At 35.8% G+C, this 16,406-nt stretch overlaps 1 protein-coding gene, 1 non-coding gene and 1 pseudogene across 5 annotated transcripts in view; 1 reads left to right on the top strand and 2 right to left on the bottom strand.

Moving 5' to 3' along the window:
* The window catches only part of LRP1B (LDL receptor related protein 1B), a 2,138,546-nt gene that overhangs the window by 663,851 nt on the left and 1,458,289 nt on the right, over positions 1-16,406 (bottom strand). The window lies entirely within an intron of this gene.
* On the top strand, positions 3,143-3,249 carry LOC127491888 (U6 spliceosomal RNA). The gene has a single exon (XR_007920820.2). It is a non-coding gene; the product is annotated as a U6 spliceosomal RNA (small nuclear RNA).
* LOC149127445 (U2 spliceosomal RNA) lies at positions 10,286-10,452 on the bottom strand (annotated as a pseudogene).

Genomic DNA, 16,406 nt, shown 5'->3' with positions numbered 1-16,406 from the left:
GCAGAAGAAGATGGTCCAGGTGCTTGGGCCCTTCACCCATCTGAGAGACCAGGAAGAAGGTCTTGCTGCTGGCTTTGGATCAGCACAGCTCTGGTCGTTGTGGCCATCTGGGGAATGAACCAGCAGATGGAAGATTCTCTCTCTCTCTCTCTCCCTCTCTCTCTCTCTCCCCCTCTGCCTCTGCCTCTGCCTCTCTGTAATTCTGCCTTTCAAATAAATAAATAAATCTTTAAATATATATAAATATGTATTAGGTCCTCTATTTATATTTGTAAATCTTTTAAACTAGTGAGATAAAGTATTCAACAGAAGACTAACCTTTGACCTTTACATATATATTGTTTAGGAAAATAAAGCAAGAGAATTATTTTCCTCTTGGTCAAAGGCTCAGCATAAGCAAGTTGTAAAGCCAGTTAACCTAGTTGATGAACCTCCCCATTACAGACTTACTTAAATTCCCCAAAATTCATTTACTAAAATCCTAGCCCCTGATTTGGCTCTATTTGTAGATTAAGTTCTTACAGAGATAATTAAGGTAAAATGAGGTCATCAGAGTGGCACCTAATCCAAGAATGATTTCCTTATGAGCAGACACTAGGGATGAACACTCAGGAAAAACACCTAAGGACACTGCAGGAAGGTGGCCGCCTGAAAGCCTCAGAAGAAACCAAATCTCTCATCTTGATCTTGGACTTTCAGTATCCAGAACTGTGAGATAATTAATGCCATTGTTTAAGTCATCCAGGCTATGTTATTCTGCTATCACAGCCATAGAAGACTAATATAATCCTGCATATCAATTTATTATTAAGAACAAATTACAGTAGTGAAGAAGCTCTTTAAAAAGATCTGCCGCAGTGGCCATTGTGTGGTGAACCAACGGAAAAGGAATACCTTTCTTTCTGTCACTCTCTCCCTCTCTCTCTCACTGTCCACTCTGCCTGTCAAACAAAAAACAATTCTGGCTCTAGAAATAATTTGGGCTAATACTGGTTAATCCCCCATAATAATCTGTCTGGTGCCTACAGTATACTTTGAGTAAAAAGTGCTACATAGAATCAACAGAGATAAAGGATTGAAAACTGAACACAGAATTACTATCTGTTAGGGTCTGGGTAGTTGTTTAATGGATTTGTTCTTTTTCCTTTTCTGTTGATATCCTCACATAAGTGTCACTCTGGAGAACAGAAATTCCACAGGGGTCACAAGCAGTGGTGGAGCCTTGACCTGCTGACCCTGAATTTCATTAGTAAACCTGAAGGCAGGAAGTGGCAACCCTGTGCTACTCCCTCATCATAAACGGGGGCAATTCTGCAGGTGGGTGCCAAATCTCCGCTAGTTAGTAAGGTGTGCCTGGAAGAGCATGGGAGGTCAGTAATTAAGATCTTCTTCATAAAGTAGCTCTGGGTAACTCTTGGAGACAGGAAAAAATAGAAAGACAAGTTTAAAGCAAAGCAAGTAATTCTGATCATCCTAGGCAATTTCTGATTAAAAGTTACCTAAAAAATAATGGGCTTTCTGGTATTTTAGGTAGATAGTGATTTGAAATTATGGTAAATACTCAATTGCTATTTTGTTCTAACATGCTGACAATCCTTGAGTGACCTGATTATGCTTTCTTTAAGTCAATCAACTCTTATATCTACATAATTTAGTATGCTTTTCGATCACAATTTTCCCATTTCCAAATGCAGCAGCAGAAGCTTTCATAGACTATGAGTCAGTTGAGTCAACTTTCCGTGAATTTTTATTGCAGAAGTCAGCATATTTGCCTGTGTCAGAGTGGCCTTCCACGTAAGGCTATATAAATTTATCTATTGAATTGGATTAGGACATGAGATTGCAAAATGGCACCTTGCTATGAGAATTACAAATGGTCCATGATTTACAACAGTGTGAAGTACAAGATTGTGACTTTATGATGATGTAAAAGTGATATGCATTCATTTGAAGCTGCCCTGAATTTTGAATTGTGTGTTAGCATATCGTCTTGTTATACTGGATGATGACAGTGAGCAAGTCCACCATCACAAGGGCTAACACCTGATACTCTAAAGTGTGCTGCATGAGGCTACACTATGAAGTTGAGCATGTTAGGTGCATTAAATACATTTTCAACTTACAAGGGGTTTTTCAGGCTGCAAATCCATTGTAAGTCAATGATCATCTGTATATTGAATAAAAGACAGTTGAGAATTAGCAAATCCGGAAAGAATTCCCTGTCCTCCCCTATTTAGCCTAAAAATAGGTCACAAATTTTATTCATGTGGTTGATATAAGTTTCTGTAGTGAAACTGTACCAAGAATAGGAGAGTGACTCGTATTACCTGAGCTGGCACTGATTTTACTGTACATAAATAAACTGTACTAAAATGGCTCCTACCTTCCATTGGTTTCTCTCAAATATTTCTCAGCAACTTTACCATGATTGACCATCCCTCAAAGCCCCAACATCCTGTCCTTTGTTGAGATGGTATGATGAGCTCTCAAATCTAACCATTTATTTGAATTTCTCTTTTCTGTGAATTATGTGCATGTAAAATATCAATACAAATTATATGCCTCCACTCCTGTTAATCTGTCTTCTGTTAATTTAATGTATAGGCCACAAAATATTGAACCTAAAAGAACAGAGGAAAAGATTTCCTCCCTAACACCATTTTGTAATTTTCAAAATTAATTTTTGTTTAAATTTCTGTTTCATCTGGGTGTCCTCTGTCTTTCATACAGAAACTCCCTCCATTTACTTGAGATATAATTGAATGAAATACTCTTTCTGGTAAAAAGATTCCACATAAATTAGATGCCATGAAATATTAACTTTAATATATTCTGTCCTAAATAGATCTTTATTATTATGCCCAAGTCTTAGTTTACAGGTTTATGAGAGACCTTAAAAACTGTTAACAATCTTAGAACATGGAAAGTATGGAAGAGGATGGTATGAGAACCATGCAATTGTGAATGAAATAAAAACATAGCTGTCTAATAAGATATCACCAGTGTGGAGGCAGCAGGAAAGGACAGAGCTGCTTTCTTCAACTGGTAGAATGCCACTGGGAATCAATAAAAACCAGAATTGATGCCAAGGTAAACATGTTAGAAATCCCGTAGACACAGGAATTCTACATTTCAGATTCCAGTGCTCATTTCAGCAGCACATGCACTAAAATTGGAATGAAACTAAGGAAGTCACCATGGCCCTTGTGCAAGGACGGCAGGAAAATTAATGAAACTTTCCTTTTATTTTTCAAAATTTTCACTACTCTAACATTTTTAGTAAGATATCCCCCATTGCCTCAACATAATTGTTTGGCTTAAGTACAAATGAAGAAAATATCCATTTTATCTTTAACTTCTCTGAGACCTTAAGCCATAATTCTACAATAAATATTCCTAACATTTTAAAGTGTTAGTATATTTGCAGATTATTTTTATAATTTACTATATTAGCATTAATGTTATATAACTTCAATTTTGTTCTCAATCTATTTCCACTTTACAGTGCATATTTTAAGCATTTTGAAAAACAAATCTCTCCTGAAAATCTACAAAGTAGCACTTTAATTCTGTTTGGAACACACTATATATTATGTTTCAGTATTTTAAAAATTACTTCAAATGACTGTTCCCTCTTGTATAATTTATTGGTCTATCTTTATTATTAAAATATGAACATCGTTTCTACTCAATGCTTGACACTTCCAAATAATTAATATTGTAAAATTTACTGACTGGAAATATATGTGAGGGTATAAATACAGATATTTTACTATGAAAAAGGTTAAATATAAATATTGTCACAAGTAAGTGATCTTTGGTATTCCCATTTGCCATGTTCCTGTCTTTTTCAAATTATTTAACATGATATATTTATTCACTTGAAAATGAAAACCTGTAAAACCTCCACATTATAGCATAATTCAGAGGAATAGTTTCCATTTGAATAATCAGTTACCAAAATACTATGTCATTACAAATCAATACTTTCAACTGAATTAGACAGAATACCTACCATCTGGTGCCTACACTTGAATCAGAAAATAAAAAATAGAACCACTGTTTGTAAAGCAAGAAGCATCCTAAAATATTTTTTATTTTACGGTTGAGTCCACTGTGGATGTTTTATTTTAAATTTAAATCATAAAATAAAGAAAAATTCATGTAAACTTTATATAGACTCTCTGAATGAATGTCATTATGTGGTCACTTCATTGAACCTTCATTTTTTTTGCACCTGGACATATACACTAAGCACAGACTCAATATGTTAGAACTAAATCACACTATAATGGTCTGAATAGGAAATATAACTCCACTCTGGATTTGCATATATACACAGTTCTCATTTGTAATATAGGAAAAAATAGTCATCTTACTGACAGAAAAAAAATTAAAACCTAGAGTAGTAGATGATCTGGAGATGTGATTTTTGTCATGAGACACCAAGTATGGATTTTCCCACTTCAACTACATTTCTCACAACCAGATTTCCCCACACACACAGGAATAAAAATAAGAAGAATAACAGCAACGAGGAAGAAGGGAAGGAGGAGGAAGGTGAGAAGGAAAAGGAAGAAAGGGAAGAGAAATGTCTGCATTTAGATCGCACAGGAATGATTTGGTGGCATTTTAACTATTTCAAGAAAAACTCATCATTCCAAGGAGTTTTCTAATAAATTACAGTTTTCAAATAAATTTATTTTCAAATAAATTACAGTTAATATAATGTTGATATAGTTTCCTTCTATAACTGTTCAGCTCATATGTATTCTCTCATTCATCCAATGGAAATAAGAAATATTCTCGCTTTCACTATTTTTCCATTATACACAATACTGGAGATGATGATGTCAAATCCTTCCTTTAAAAAATAGCTTTCTTCCAAATTTAAATTTTAGCAGTCCTAATCATTCCACAAGTGTCAATTGTCTTAATGTTACACTAAGGGAAGAGTTCTCTTGTGTTTCTGGGAAGACTCATTCTTAGCCTCATCACATCCTTTTAGACAATGTTCTTTTTTAAAAATAAATATTTATTTTATTTATTTGACAGGTAGAGTTATAGACAGTGAGAGGGAGGAGACGAGAAAGATCTTCTGTCTGCTAGTTCACTCTCCAAATGGCAGCGATGGCCGGAGCTGTGCCAATCCAAAGCCAGGAGCCAGGAGCTTCTTCCAGGTCTCCCACGTGGGTGTAAGGGCCCAAGGACTTGGGCCATCTTCCACTGCCATCCTGGGCCACAGCAGAGAGCTGGATTGGAAAAGGAGCAACTGGGACCAGAACCGGTGCCCATATGGGATGCTGGCACCACAGAGAGAGGATTAACCTCCTGCGCCACAGCACTGGCCCCAACAATGTTCTTATCTCTATTCTAAGATAAGAAAATATTTTTTTTCCTCTATGAAATCTTAGGACTCAATTCAATACAAAATATCTCCTCACTGGCCTTTTGAGTGTTGTTCATCTTGATATATTTATGTCAAAAACCATATAGAACAATGGCATCTATAATTTGAAAACTTAAAATTACAGTACTTTTTAAAAATACAAATAATTCTTTTATAGTCCTATATTACTCAAATTATTTCTTGAAAGGTTATAGTTTAAATATGGAACAGTATTACAAGTAAATCTGCATAGACCTTTGTTTTAATGTTTTAAAATACTCTGCTCATACAAGATTATACTGAAACTAGTTTTGAAATGGTAAAAGAAATAAAATATTAATATTCTGGCACAAATTATTTTTAAAATATATGTACATCTTGAGATTTTATATATATGTGTGTGTATATATGTATATATATATATATATATAGAGAGAGAGAGAGAGAGAGAGAGAGAATCCTGTGATAATACGTCTGCTATAAAATCCAGTTTGAAGGGGTCAGTGTTGTTGTACAACAGTTTAAGCCCCTGCCTATGATGCCAGCGTACTATATAACTGCTGATTCAAGCTTTCTGCTAATGGACCTGGAAAAACAGCAGAATATGGATGCCTTGATGGAGCTCCACAATCCTGGCTTTGGCCTTCCATAGCCCTGGCCATTGTGGCCATTTGGGAAGTAAACCAGCAGATGGAACGTCTCTCTCTCTCTCTCTCTCTCTCTCTCTCTCTCTACCTCTCCATCTCTGTAACTCTTTCAATTAAACGTATATATCTTTTTTAAAAAAGAATCCAAATCTACTTTGGAATGAATAAAATTTCTTACTAAAAAGGACTGGTTAAACTGTTTAGCTTCAGTTTAAATAAATAATACTAAATTATGGTATTATTCCAAGATATTTATTACATTGAAACATGAAATATAGTACCTACAGAATCTGAGGAAATTTATGTAATAACTTCTTCTGTTCTCTTGATGTATCCTCAAGCTGAAATTTAAATGCTGTTACATTAACTCAAAATATTTTATGTGATTTTCTACTTTAAACATTTTATTATATCTTTTTCTTTTCATTCAATTTAAAAGATCTATTCATTTACTTGAAAGGCAGATATACAGAGAGAGAGAAAGAGAGAGAGAATCATCAGCTAGTTCAGTAATCAAATTGCCCCAATGGCTGGGGCAGAGCCAGACCAAGGCAAGTAGCTTCTTTCAGGTCTCCCATGTGGGTACAGGGGTCTAAATGCTTAGGTCATCTTACACTGCACATTAGCAGGAAGCTGGATCAGAACTGGAGCAGCTGGGACTGGAACTGGCATGCATATGAAAAGCTGGCACTGCAGGTAGAGGCTTTACATATTACATCACAGGGCCAGTCCCATAATATTTCTTTTTAAGTTAAAGAGTATATATTTGGCAGTATATAACAATTATATCTTTGCTAAAAAATATTAGGTATTTTCAAATATGTTATTTTTTAAATATAAAAAGCCTTGAACAATGTAAATGATTTCTCTGAAATGATTCCAGATAAAGTTAACATTTAGTAATTTACAAAAGGGAAACAATCACTATTTAATGCCTTTAACTATGATGAAGCTGAGATGATTTAATTATTCCATTTATGTTAATAAGATCATTCTCTAATCACTAATTATAATCTGATTATAAAAATAGAACCATGATATACTTTACTGTAGTTGTATTTATCCATTGTGCTAGGTAATTAACATTAAGGAGAGAAACACATTAGAACACAGCATTTTAAGGAGACAAAAATTGCTAGAAGACTATTACATAGAGTCCTTTGGAGATTTCTCATAGTACTTTTAATGTAAATTTTGATGGGCTATTACTTTTCATTAGTGGTGGCTTGAGTACTTACAGAAGACAACTATGTACTGTACTTAGTGCTGGGCAAATTGCCTGAATATACTTCATGTATAACTGTTGCTGTAATGAATAGTGGTATGGCAATTAGAAGACTGATGGCTTAGAAAATTTAGGTGGATGTATTTGAGTTCCTTTAGGTAAGTGACATTGCTCAGTGTGCAATACGAGGCAACGTTGCAATTTGAAAGCATAACACTTAAAATATATAGCATAATATAGTACTTTTAAAATAAACTGGCTTGTATTTATCAAATTATAGATGAAAATACAAGTACAAATGATTCACTGGATCTTTCACTGAAATGGTTGTAAACATAATGTCTGAGCAAATAAGATACTATTGTAATCTTTTAGAATGATGTTATTGGATGAGCTTGTCACTAATTGTATTTTCGTTTTCTCCTTTTTTTAAATAAAGATTGATGGTTGATTTACTCATTTACAGGCAGAGAGACAGACAGAGAGAGAGAAACAGACAAAGAAACAGAGCAAGACAGAGAAATCTTTCATCAGCTGGTTCACTACCCAAATTGGCCACAAGAGCCAGTGCTGGGACAGACTAAAGAACTCCCCCTGGATTCCCGCATAGGTGGTAGAGGTCCAGTTATTTGGACCACTTTCTGCTGAATTCCCAAGCACATTGTCAGGAAGCTGGATTAGAGGTAGAGAAGCCAGAACTCAAATTGGCATTCCAATATAGGATGCCTGTATTACAAGCAGCAGCTTAACACACTACAACACAATGCTGGTCCCACTTGTATTTTCTTAAGCAGAACATGATTACATAACTCAGTAAGGTATACAAAACGTTATAGAAATACCTAATATAATTTAACAAAGAAACAACATTTATTCTAATTCCTTATATAGACACAAACTAGGATTATTTTTTCTAATTTGTGTTAAAGACTTACTTAAAAGAAATAATGTCAAGTTTATATCCCATGTTTTATGAATTTTTTCTACTGAGTAATATTTTGGAGGTATAAAGGTATTTCAAAAATTTTTTGGAAAAATGAAATTAAAAAATGTTTATTTGCTGTAAATATTTTGAAAGACATGTGCATGTCTTAAAATATGCATATCCATGAATTTTTAAGTTCCTTTGCATGCTTGAATTTGAAAATTATTTGCATCAAAAGTATTTTTATTTCCATTTTGCACAAACTTTTGGAAGTACCCTCACGTATAAGCCCAGAAAACTGGTGTCTAGAGATAATTCTCTTTCCTCCCCAGAAATCAATCTTTGTTTCTAAAATAAGTTAACAATTTTTCTAAGTCTAGACAACTTCAACTAGTAAATACAATTCTATAAAAAAATCATCAAAACTTTTAATTTTAGAATATTCCAGACATTTGAAATTAAACAGAATTCTTCAAAGTTAAGTTTTTTTCTAAGTAATTGTTTTCTCCACCTGACTGATTTATGGCTCGTTCCTATAAACATTAGCTATAAGAACTAAAAAACAATAATGTGTATTAGATTTTTATTGACATGAATAATCATTAGTAACTGGGTATAATAGATTAGAAATAAAGCAGAACTCATGGAGTAGAACAAATTCCATCATCACTAAGAATTTCATACACATGAAAACTACAATATTTTTAATAAAGAAGTAAAATTATTATAGATGACTATTTTTAGCCTATTTTTCAAATGTTATTTGCACAATTTAACTATATGTTATACTTTAGAAAATTACGAACACATGTCACAGAGGGTATTTTTTAAGCACTGGAAAAACATCATAGATTGAAAAAGTAAGTTCTAGGACTGTGGCATTTAATAAAGAAACCAAATTGCTCTCCTTGTAAAGGCAAAAAGTATATATAAATATGATCAAACAGTCCATTTGCTCTTCCTGTTCTCTCTCCCTTACGTGGTGTTTCCCAGACTCCTGAGGGACTCACCCCTCAGTTCCTGCTGATTGCCACTCTACTCTCACTTCTCAGTAGATCTGCTATGACCTCTCTACTTAAAATGTGTAATGGTTCTGGTTCCTTCACCCCAACTTTACCCTGTACTCCTCATTCTTCTGCTCCAGTTGAATTTTTTCCATGAGTATCATTCACCCTCAGACAAACTTTATTTTACTTTTTCAAATATTGGAATTTATTTTCCCTTACAGGGACTATCAGTCCTTAAAGACAGGAAATGGTAAGCTGTCTATATTATGCTCTGCTCTATTCTTAGCATTTAAGCAATGCCTGGTTCCTAACAGTCATGTGATAAATTGCTGCAAAAATAAATGGATCAAATTTGCCAAAAATAAGAATGCTAGCAGAATTATAGCTATGTAACTATAAAAATAAAACTATTTTTATTAAATTATATTTAAGAGTAAACAAAAAAGTACTTGTATTATCTTCCTTTCCTCTGTACCTGTTTTTCTTCAAGAAAAGTTTGTACCCTCAACTTTTATAAATACCACATTAATGTCTACGGCTTACCACCCTGAACGCACCCGATCTCATCTGATAAATACCACAATAATTTTTTAAAGAATTTAAATTTCATCCAATACTCATGATGAAGGAGGTCCAGTTGTGATACTGGGCTTCAGAGCAGATTAGTAAGAGGGTCAGGAGTTTTCTTCGGTAGTACACCGGTTTTCCAACTTTGGCGCTATTAACATTTGGTATATACAGATGCTTATTTCGTGGGGTGGTCCTGTGACTTGTAGGATTTTCAGTGTCCTATTCTCTGCCTATTAGATGACAGTGGTAACGTTACAACCTAACACATCTTCAGACGTTGCCAAATGTCTCCTCAGGGGTAAAATCACCTGGTGTTGAGGATCACTGATGCATAGGAAGAACTCTGACTTTGGAACCTGAAAGACTTACATTCAAGATTCAACTTTGACCTTAGGCAATCCACAGTTTTCAGAGGTAATAGTGTAATCACAGTATCTCCAACATATAGTCACTATCTTTTAACACTAATTTGTGTAAATTGTTGAAAAACAGAGTATATACTCTCTAAATACTGGGTTTTAAAAAAATACCACAGTGCAGTGGTTAAAACTCATCTTACACAGATGCACATATATTCATTCATGGAAGACATACATGCAGATGATAAAAGTTGAAGAAGTCTGTATGGGCTGTTTAAATCTAGCTATTTGCAACTACACTTGATCTTAGCCAAAAGGCCGAGAAGCGATAGCTATTTGCAACTAAAATATATTTTGGAAAATAGTTAAAATCTATCTATATACAGTATAGTAAAGTATAGTATAGTATAGTATAGTATAGATATAGTAGAGCATATTATAGATATAGTGTAGTACATTATATCTATGTGTGTGTGTGTGTGTGTAATATAAATTTAATTCTACCGTATTGTGCTCCTGCTTCCCCCTTGCAACAATTTATAATGAAGCTCTAACTTCTGTTGCGATACTGTTTGTAAGTTGAAATGTTGGAAGATAGTTAAGAGGCCACGAGCATGTAGACATCGTGGTGATATTAGTGGACAGATTAGACTGAATTATTTCTTTCTCAGTAAGGATACAGAGAGAGAAGGTGGCAGAACAGGAAAAGATCCCTCCCCTCCCCAGGAACCAAATCAGCCTGCATCCCATTGGAATTCTCAACCTCTAAACTCTGAGAAAATAAATGCTTCTGTTTAAGCTACCTTAGTCTATGGCTCCTCGTTAGGTTACCTGAGTTGCACATACTGCATGCTACTGATATTCCATGACTCATTTAGATAGCCCTTTGTAATGGACGTGTAGATTTTTCCTGACCTTTGCTATTGCAAGTACCAGTGCAAAGTGCACTCTTGGCATGCAGCTCAGTACACATACATCCACAGAACAATTTCCTAGCAGAAACACAGGCTTTAAAGAATAAGCATCATGGATTACAAAGCTTGCTACACTATTTAGTAAGACTGTATCTAAGCAATTAACTTAGACTATGAGCTTCAGGTGGGACCTCTACCATAAATAGAGGTAATGGGCCCTCTCTCAGTGGACTACTGTGAAAATTACACAAGCTTTTAAGATTGTAAATTAAATATTAGAACTTTTATTTAGACTATCAGTTATTATTAAAAAGAAAATATATTTAGACACAGGTGTTAGACAATATTAAAGAATCTAAAACACTCCAAACATCAATTTTTGTTGGCTTTTTTTTATTTTCATGTTTTTATATATTTTTCTTCCCTTAAGCTGTTTAGTTCCATTGAGAACAGAAACAATCCAATATATTCCTCTTTAAAATCGCATTTTTATATTCATATGCCAGAAATGAATGACTATATAAGATTTCAAATATTTGTTGAAAAAATGGAATTAGAAGATAAGTTTATTTTAGTGAAAAAATTTTTGAAAACCATGCATAGCTTTTTCCATAATATGTATTTTCCACAAACTTGTTTAAGACCCCTAATATTTTACACATAGATAGTATTATTCATTTTCCTCCTTGTCAATTCAAATCCTTACTGCTTATTTTAATATTTGTCTCAATAAATTATGTAATGTTTCTGACTGTAGTCATTTTACATAAACAATTTCTTGCTTTGTGTAAATATACATATATATGTAATTTTTTGAAAAAAAGAGACAAAGAAAGACACAGATAGAAGACAAATAGAGAGCTCCTGTTCTTTGTTTTACTCCCCAAATGCCTGAAATAGACAAGGGTAGGCCAAAGCAAAACCAAGAGACAAAAACTCAATCCAAAGCCGGCACCGCGGCTCACTAGGCTAATCCTCCGCCTAGCGGCGCCAGCACACCGGGTTCTAGTCCCGGTTGGGGCGCCGGATTCTGTCCCGGTTGCCCCTCTTCCAGGCCAGCTCTCTGCTGTGGCCAGGGAGTGCAGTGGAGGATGGTCCAAGTGCTTGGGCCCTGCACCCCATGGGAGACCAGGAAAAGCACCTGGCTCCTGGCTCCTGCCATCGGACCAGCGCGGTGCGCCGGCCGCATCACGCCGGCCGCGGCGGCCATTGGAGGGTGAACCAACGGCAAAAGGAAGACCTTTCTCTCTGTCTCTCTCTCTCACTGTCCACTCTGCCTGTCAAAAAAAAAAACAAAAAACAAAAAACAAAAAAAACAAAAAAAACTCAATCCAGGTTTTACATATGGGTGTCAGGGACCCCAAACACTTGTGCCATCACCTGGTGTTTCCTTGCACTTATAGGAAACTGGAATCAGGAGCCAGAACTGGTACTTGAAACCAAGTATTCTGATATGGAACGTGAGTTCTGTCAGTTAGGCCAAACACCCACCCCTGAGAATATACTTTGATTACAGTAGATGAGGTTTTTGTGTGTGGCAGATTGCTTTATTTATTCATATGTTTTACTGTTATTTATCGAAATGTGGTAAGTAGAAAGCACTTCGCTGTGTGTTATCAGGGATGAACATGAATAAAAAGCATGAATTATGAAGTGAGATATTTTCACATAAGTTTATTGTAAGAGGTCAAAAAAATAGTCCCCTACCTTAGGAAAATTCAAACAGGTTCAGAAGTGTGAAAGATCTTAAATCATATTGAGGTAAATGTGAATTAGGTCTTGAAGGGTAGATGGTATTTCATCCATGATGACAGCTAATCAATATGGAAATCAGTCAACGAACAAGGAAGAGCAAGGCGAAGAAAAATAAGTAGGGACTAATCAGATACAAAGGAGCCAGTTCACTTGACTATAGTACATCTCAATAAAGTTAGGACAGAGGAGAATTAAAGGAAAAGGATAATTATAGCAAGGAAACCTGGAAGTCTCTGCCTTATAGTTCAAATGACACTGGACTTGAATCAAGTTTCCTGACCTAGAGTCTCATAATACTGCATTGTAAGACATCTTATTGACTGTAAGTTTCTTTATCTGTAAGGTGATACAAATAACTGTGACAAATAAAATTTCAAAAAAGAAAATGAAAAGAATTAACATTTCAGAGTAAGTTCCAATAGCCAAAATGCTGAAAGTTGTTTTCTCTATGGAGGACAATAAAACACTGAAATTTGAGGGGCTAATGTTTTGACATAGACGATTGAGCCACCATCTGTGATGCCAGCATCCCTTATCGGTGCCAGCTCATGTTCTACAGTTCCACTTACTATCCAGATCCCTGATTATGCACCTGGGAAAGCAGTGGAAATAGGTCAAAGTGTTTGAGCCCCTGCATCCACATGGGAGACCTAGAAGAAGCGCCAGGTTCCTGGCTTTGGCTTGGCACAGCCCTGCCCATTGCGGCCATTTGAGGAGTGAACCAACAGATGGAAAATCGATTTCTTTCTCTCTTTCTCTCCCCTCCTCCTCCTTTTCTCCTCCTCTTCCTCCTCGTCCTCTCTGTAACTCCCTTTCACATAAATAAAAATAAATAAATCTTAAAACAAGTTAAAAAACAAAGCTATTAAGCAGCCCAGACAATAAGTGAATGGAAAACAAACTTACATATAAGCTACTAAAACAACAACAAAACAAAGTGACAGGGCTGTCAGATAGGAAAAGAAAACTGGCAATGCAAATGTATTTGAGGATCAAGGGAAAAAACTTGTCCTAATTTACTCTGAGCTTGAGACTGAGTCCTGGGGAAACTACAGAATTATTCTGTAAAAATGGACCTTGAACAGAAGAGCTACTTAGAAGGAAGAGTCCAGTTTCAGGCTACCCAACAAGCATTTCTGCACTGGCTATCAATGGAAAGGATTTCTTGACTTGGAGACATCAGGGAAGCATGTGGTATCATTTTGCCTCTTAAAATCACTAGGGCTGGAGCAGGCATTGTGGCTCAGTGGGTTAAGCTGTTCCTTGTGACACTGCCATCATGTACCAGAATGCCAGTTCCAGTCCCAGCTGATCTGCTTTTAATCCAACTCTTTGCCTATGCACCTGGGAAGAGAGCTGGTGATGGCCTGAGTACTTTGGTCCCTGCCACTCATGTAAAAGACCTGGCTGTAGTTCCTGGCTTCAACCTGGCCCAGACTTGGCTATTGGGGATTTGAGAAGTGAACCAGCAGATAGAAGATCCCCGTTCCTCTACCTCATCAGTCTGCCTTTCAAAATAAAAAAAAAAAAAATATTTTTAAATTGTGAGAAAATATTACAAATGTTTAGTAGGCAAAGCATCAGTTACGGTGAACATCCAAAAATGCACAAAAGATAAAAAATGTCCTATTGGGGCTGGCGCCATGGCTCACTTGGTTAATCCTCCGCCTGTGGTGCAGGCATCCCATATGGGCACCAGGTTCTAGTCCCAGTTGCTCCTCTTCCAGTCCAGCTCTCTGCTGTGGCCCGTGAAGGCAGTGGAGCATGGCCCAAGAGCTTGGACCCTGCACCTGCATAGGAGACCTGGAGGAAGCACCTGGCTCCTGGCTTCAGATTGGCGCAGCGCACGGGCCATAGTGGCCATTTGGGGGATGAACCAACGGAAGGAAGACCTTTCTCTCTGTCTCTCTCTCTCACTGTCTAACTCTGCCTATCTAATAAAAGAAAAAAAACTGTCCTATTTCTTGCAGGAGTATGGTGTATACTTTTAGATCTTAATATAGATGAAAAACCATGTATATTGTGATCTGATCCCAAGAATTAACTGCATTTTAATCATAAGCACAAGGCATTTTTATACACTTTAATAAATAATTAATTTTCCAGGGATAAAATTTTATTTATAGTGTTCAAAATGTCACTGAAACTTGTCCACATCAGAAAAGCCAAAGCATATCCCCCCTAATTCTGTTATTTTCTAGTTTCCTGGATAGCTTACTTACTTCAGTCTGTATTTTTAGCTTTTTCTTAGCCAGTGAATCTTTTTCAGTGAGAGCATCTTTTTCTTAAATCTAGTATAGTGCTTAAAGCATTTATTTATACATTGAATTTATTTTTATCGTAAATTACTTTCCTTTTATTTCTTATTTATTTTATAAACGGGACATTATATTTTCTTTGTTATAAGAAAGGGCCATCGACCAGAGGCAACCCTATAAATTCAAGCTCATTTCAAATTGTTCTCAAGGGTGCAATTTTCAAGTAGTCACTTTTTTAGAAGGGGGGGGAAGAGATACATGGGTGAATTCTTTAATTAAGAGCCTTCAATCCATTTAGGCTGATCTCTTCATATAGTACATCCCTTGCCTCTTGCACTTACAAGCACACGAGTATTGCTCCTCCTCTATGTCCAACTCATTCTAACCTTCACTCATGGATCAATCTCCATCCTTTCTTCATGAATGTCACCTCTAAAGATAGTTGAGTTCTCACTTGCATTTTGATACAATGATTTGCCTGGCTTATTGCCATGCGTATCCCAATACTGTCAGCATTCTGAACCCTGTGACAGTGGTTATCCTCCAACTCTCTTCTGTGACATAATTCTTAATCCCCAAGTGTAGTAAGTGTTGGTTCATTGACTATTTGCACCAAAGCAAGCTAATGTTTGAGTTTTTTTCAATATTGTAACTTTATGTTAAATAAAATCCAATGCAAAGTATCATTAATTTCCACTCTGTAAAACAGCACCAACAAAAACTGTACACTTCCACAAGATTTCTAGTTTTCTGTAGATCACAGTTGACAACCTTAGGCATAAAGGAAATTTCAGAATGTGATTGACTGAATATACTTTCAGAACTTAAGAATACAGAAATGTGAAGTTATTTTTTTCATCTCATAAAGAAAAGATATGGAAAAAACAAGAGAAGAGAGTGGGAGAAAAGCAATGGAGAGTCTATATCAGTGACAGAGAGAAGGAGAAGCAAAGAAGGGAAGGAAAAAAGAAGTAAAGAGGGAAGGATCTCTTGAAAGCAAGGACTTGCTTGAAACTCTAAGTTTCAGCTTATTTCAATTCAGATGCAAATGGAAATTTAGTTAACTTTGATTAAAAAATAATCTGTCCTTGACAGCATGAGAAGTGTGTTTGCATCGTGTAAGACCTGAAAATACTCCCTACAGTGGACTAGTGAGGTAAAGAAGTTCTAAGTTAACAGACTTCCCACTCTGCCATAAGACAACACAGAGAATTCTTTCAGACCAGATTTCAGTGTGAATCTGCAGGAGCTCAATCTGGGGATCTTAGCAAGATTAAATGCATCAAACCCACAGCTTGTCACTTGGCATCATTTGTAATGTTCCATGGGTACCATGACAACGTCACATAATAATTCA

This window comes from Oryctolagus cuniculus, chromosome 3 (assembly GCF_051225735.1).
Source record: "Oryctolagus cuniculus isolate XC-2025 breed Fujian yellow rabbit chromosome 3, ASM5122573v1, whole genome shotgun sequence".
NCBI classification, from domain to species: Eukaryota; Metazoa; Chordata; class Mammalia; order Lagomorpha; family Leporidae; genus Oryctolagus; species Oryctolagus cuniculus.
The sequence above is the reverse complement of the archived record's forward strand: the minus strand, read 5'-3'. Positions and strand labels throughout refer to the sequence as shown.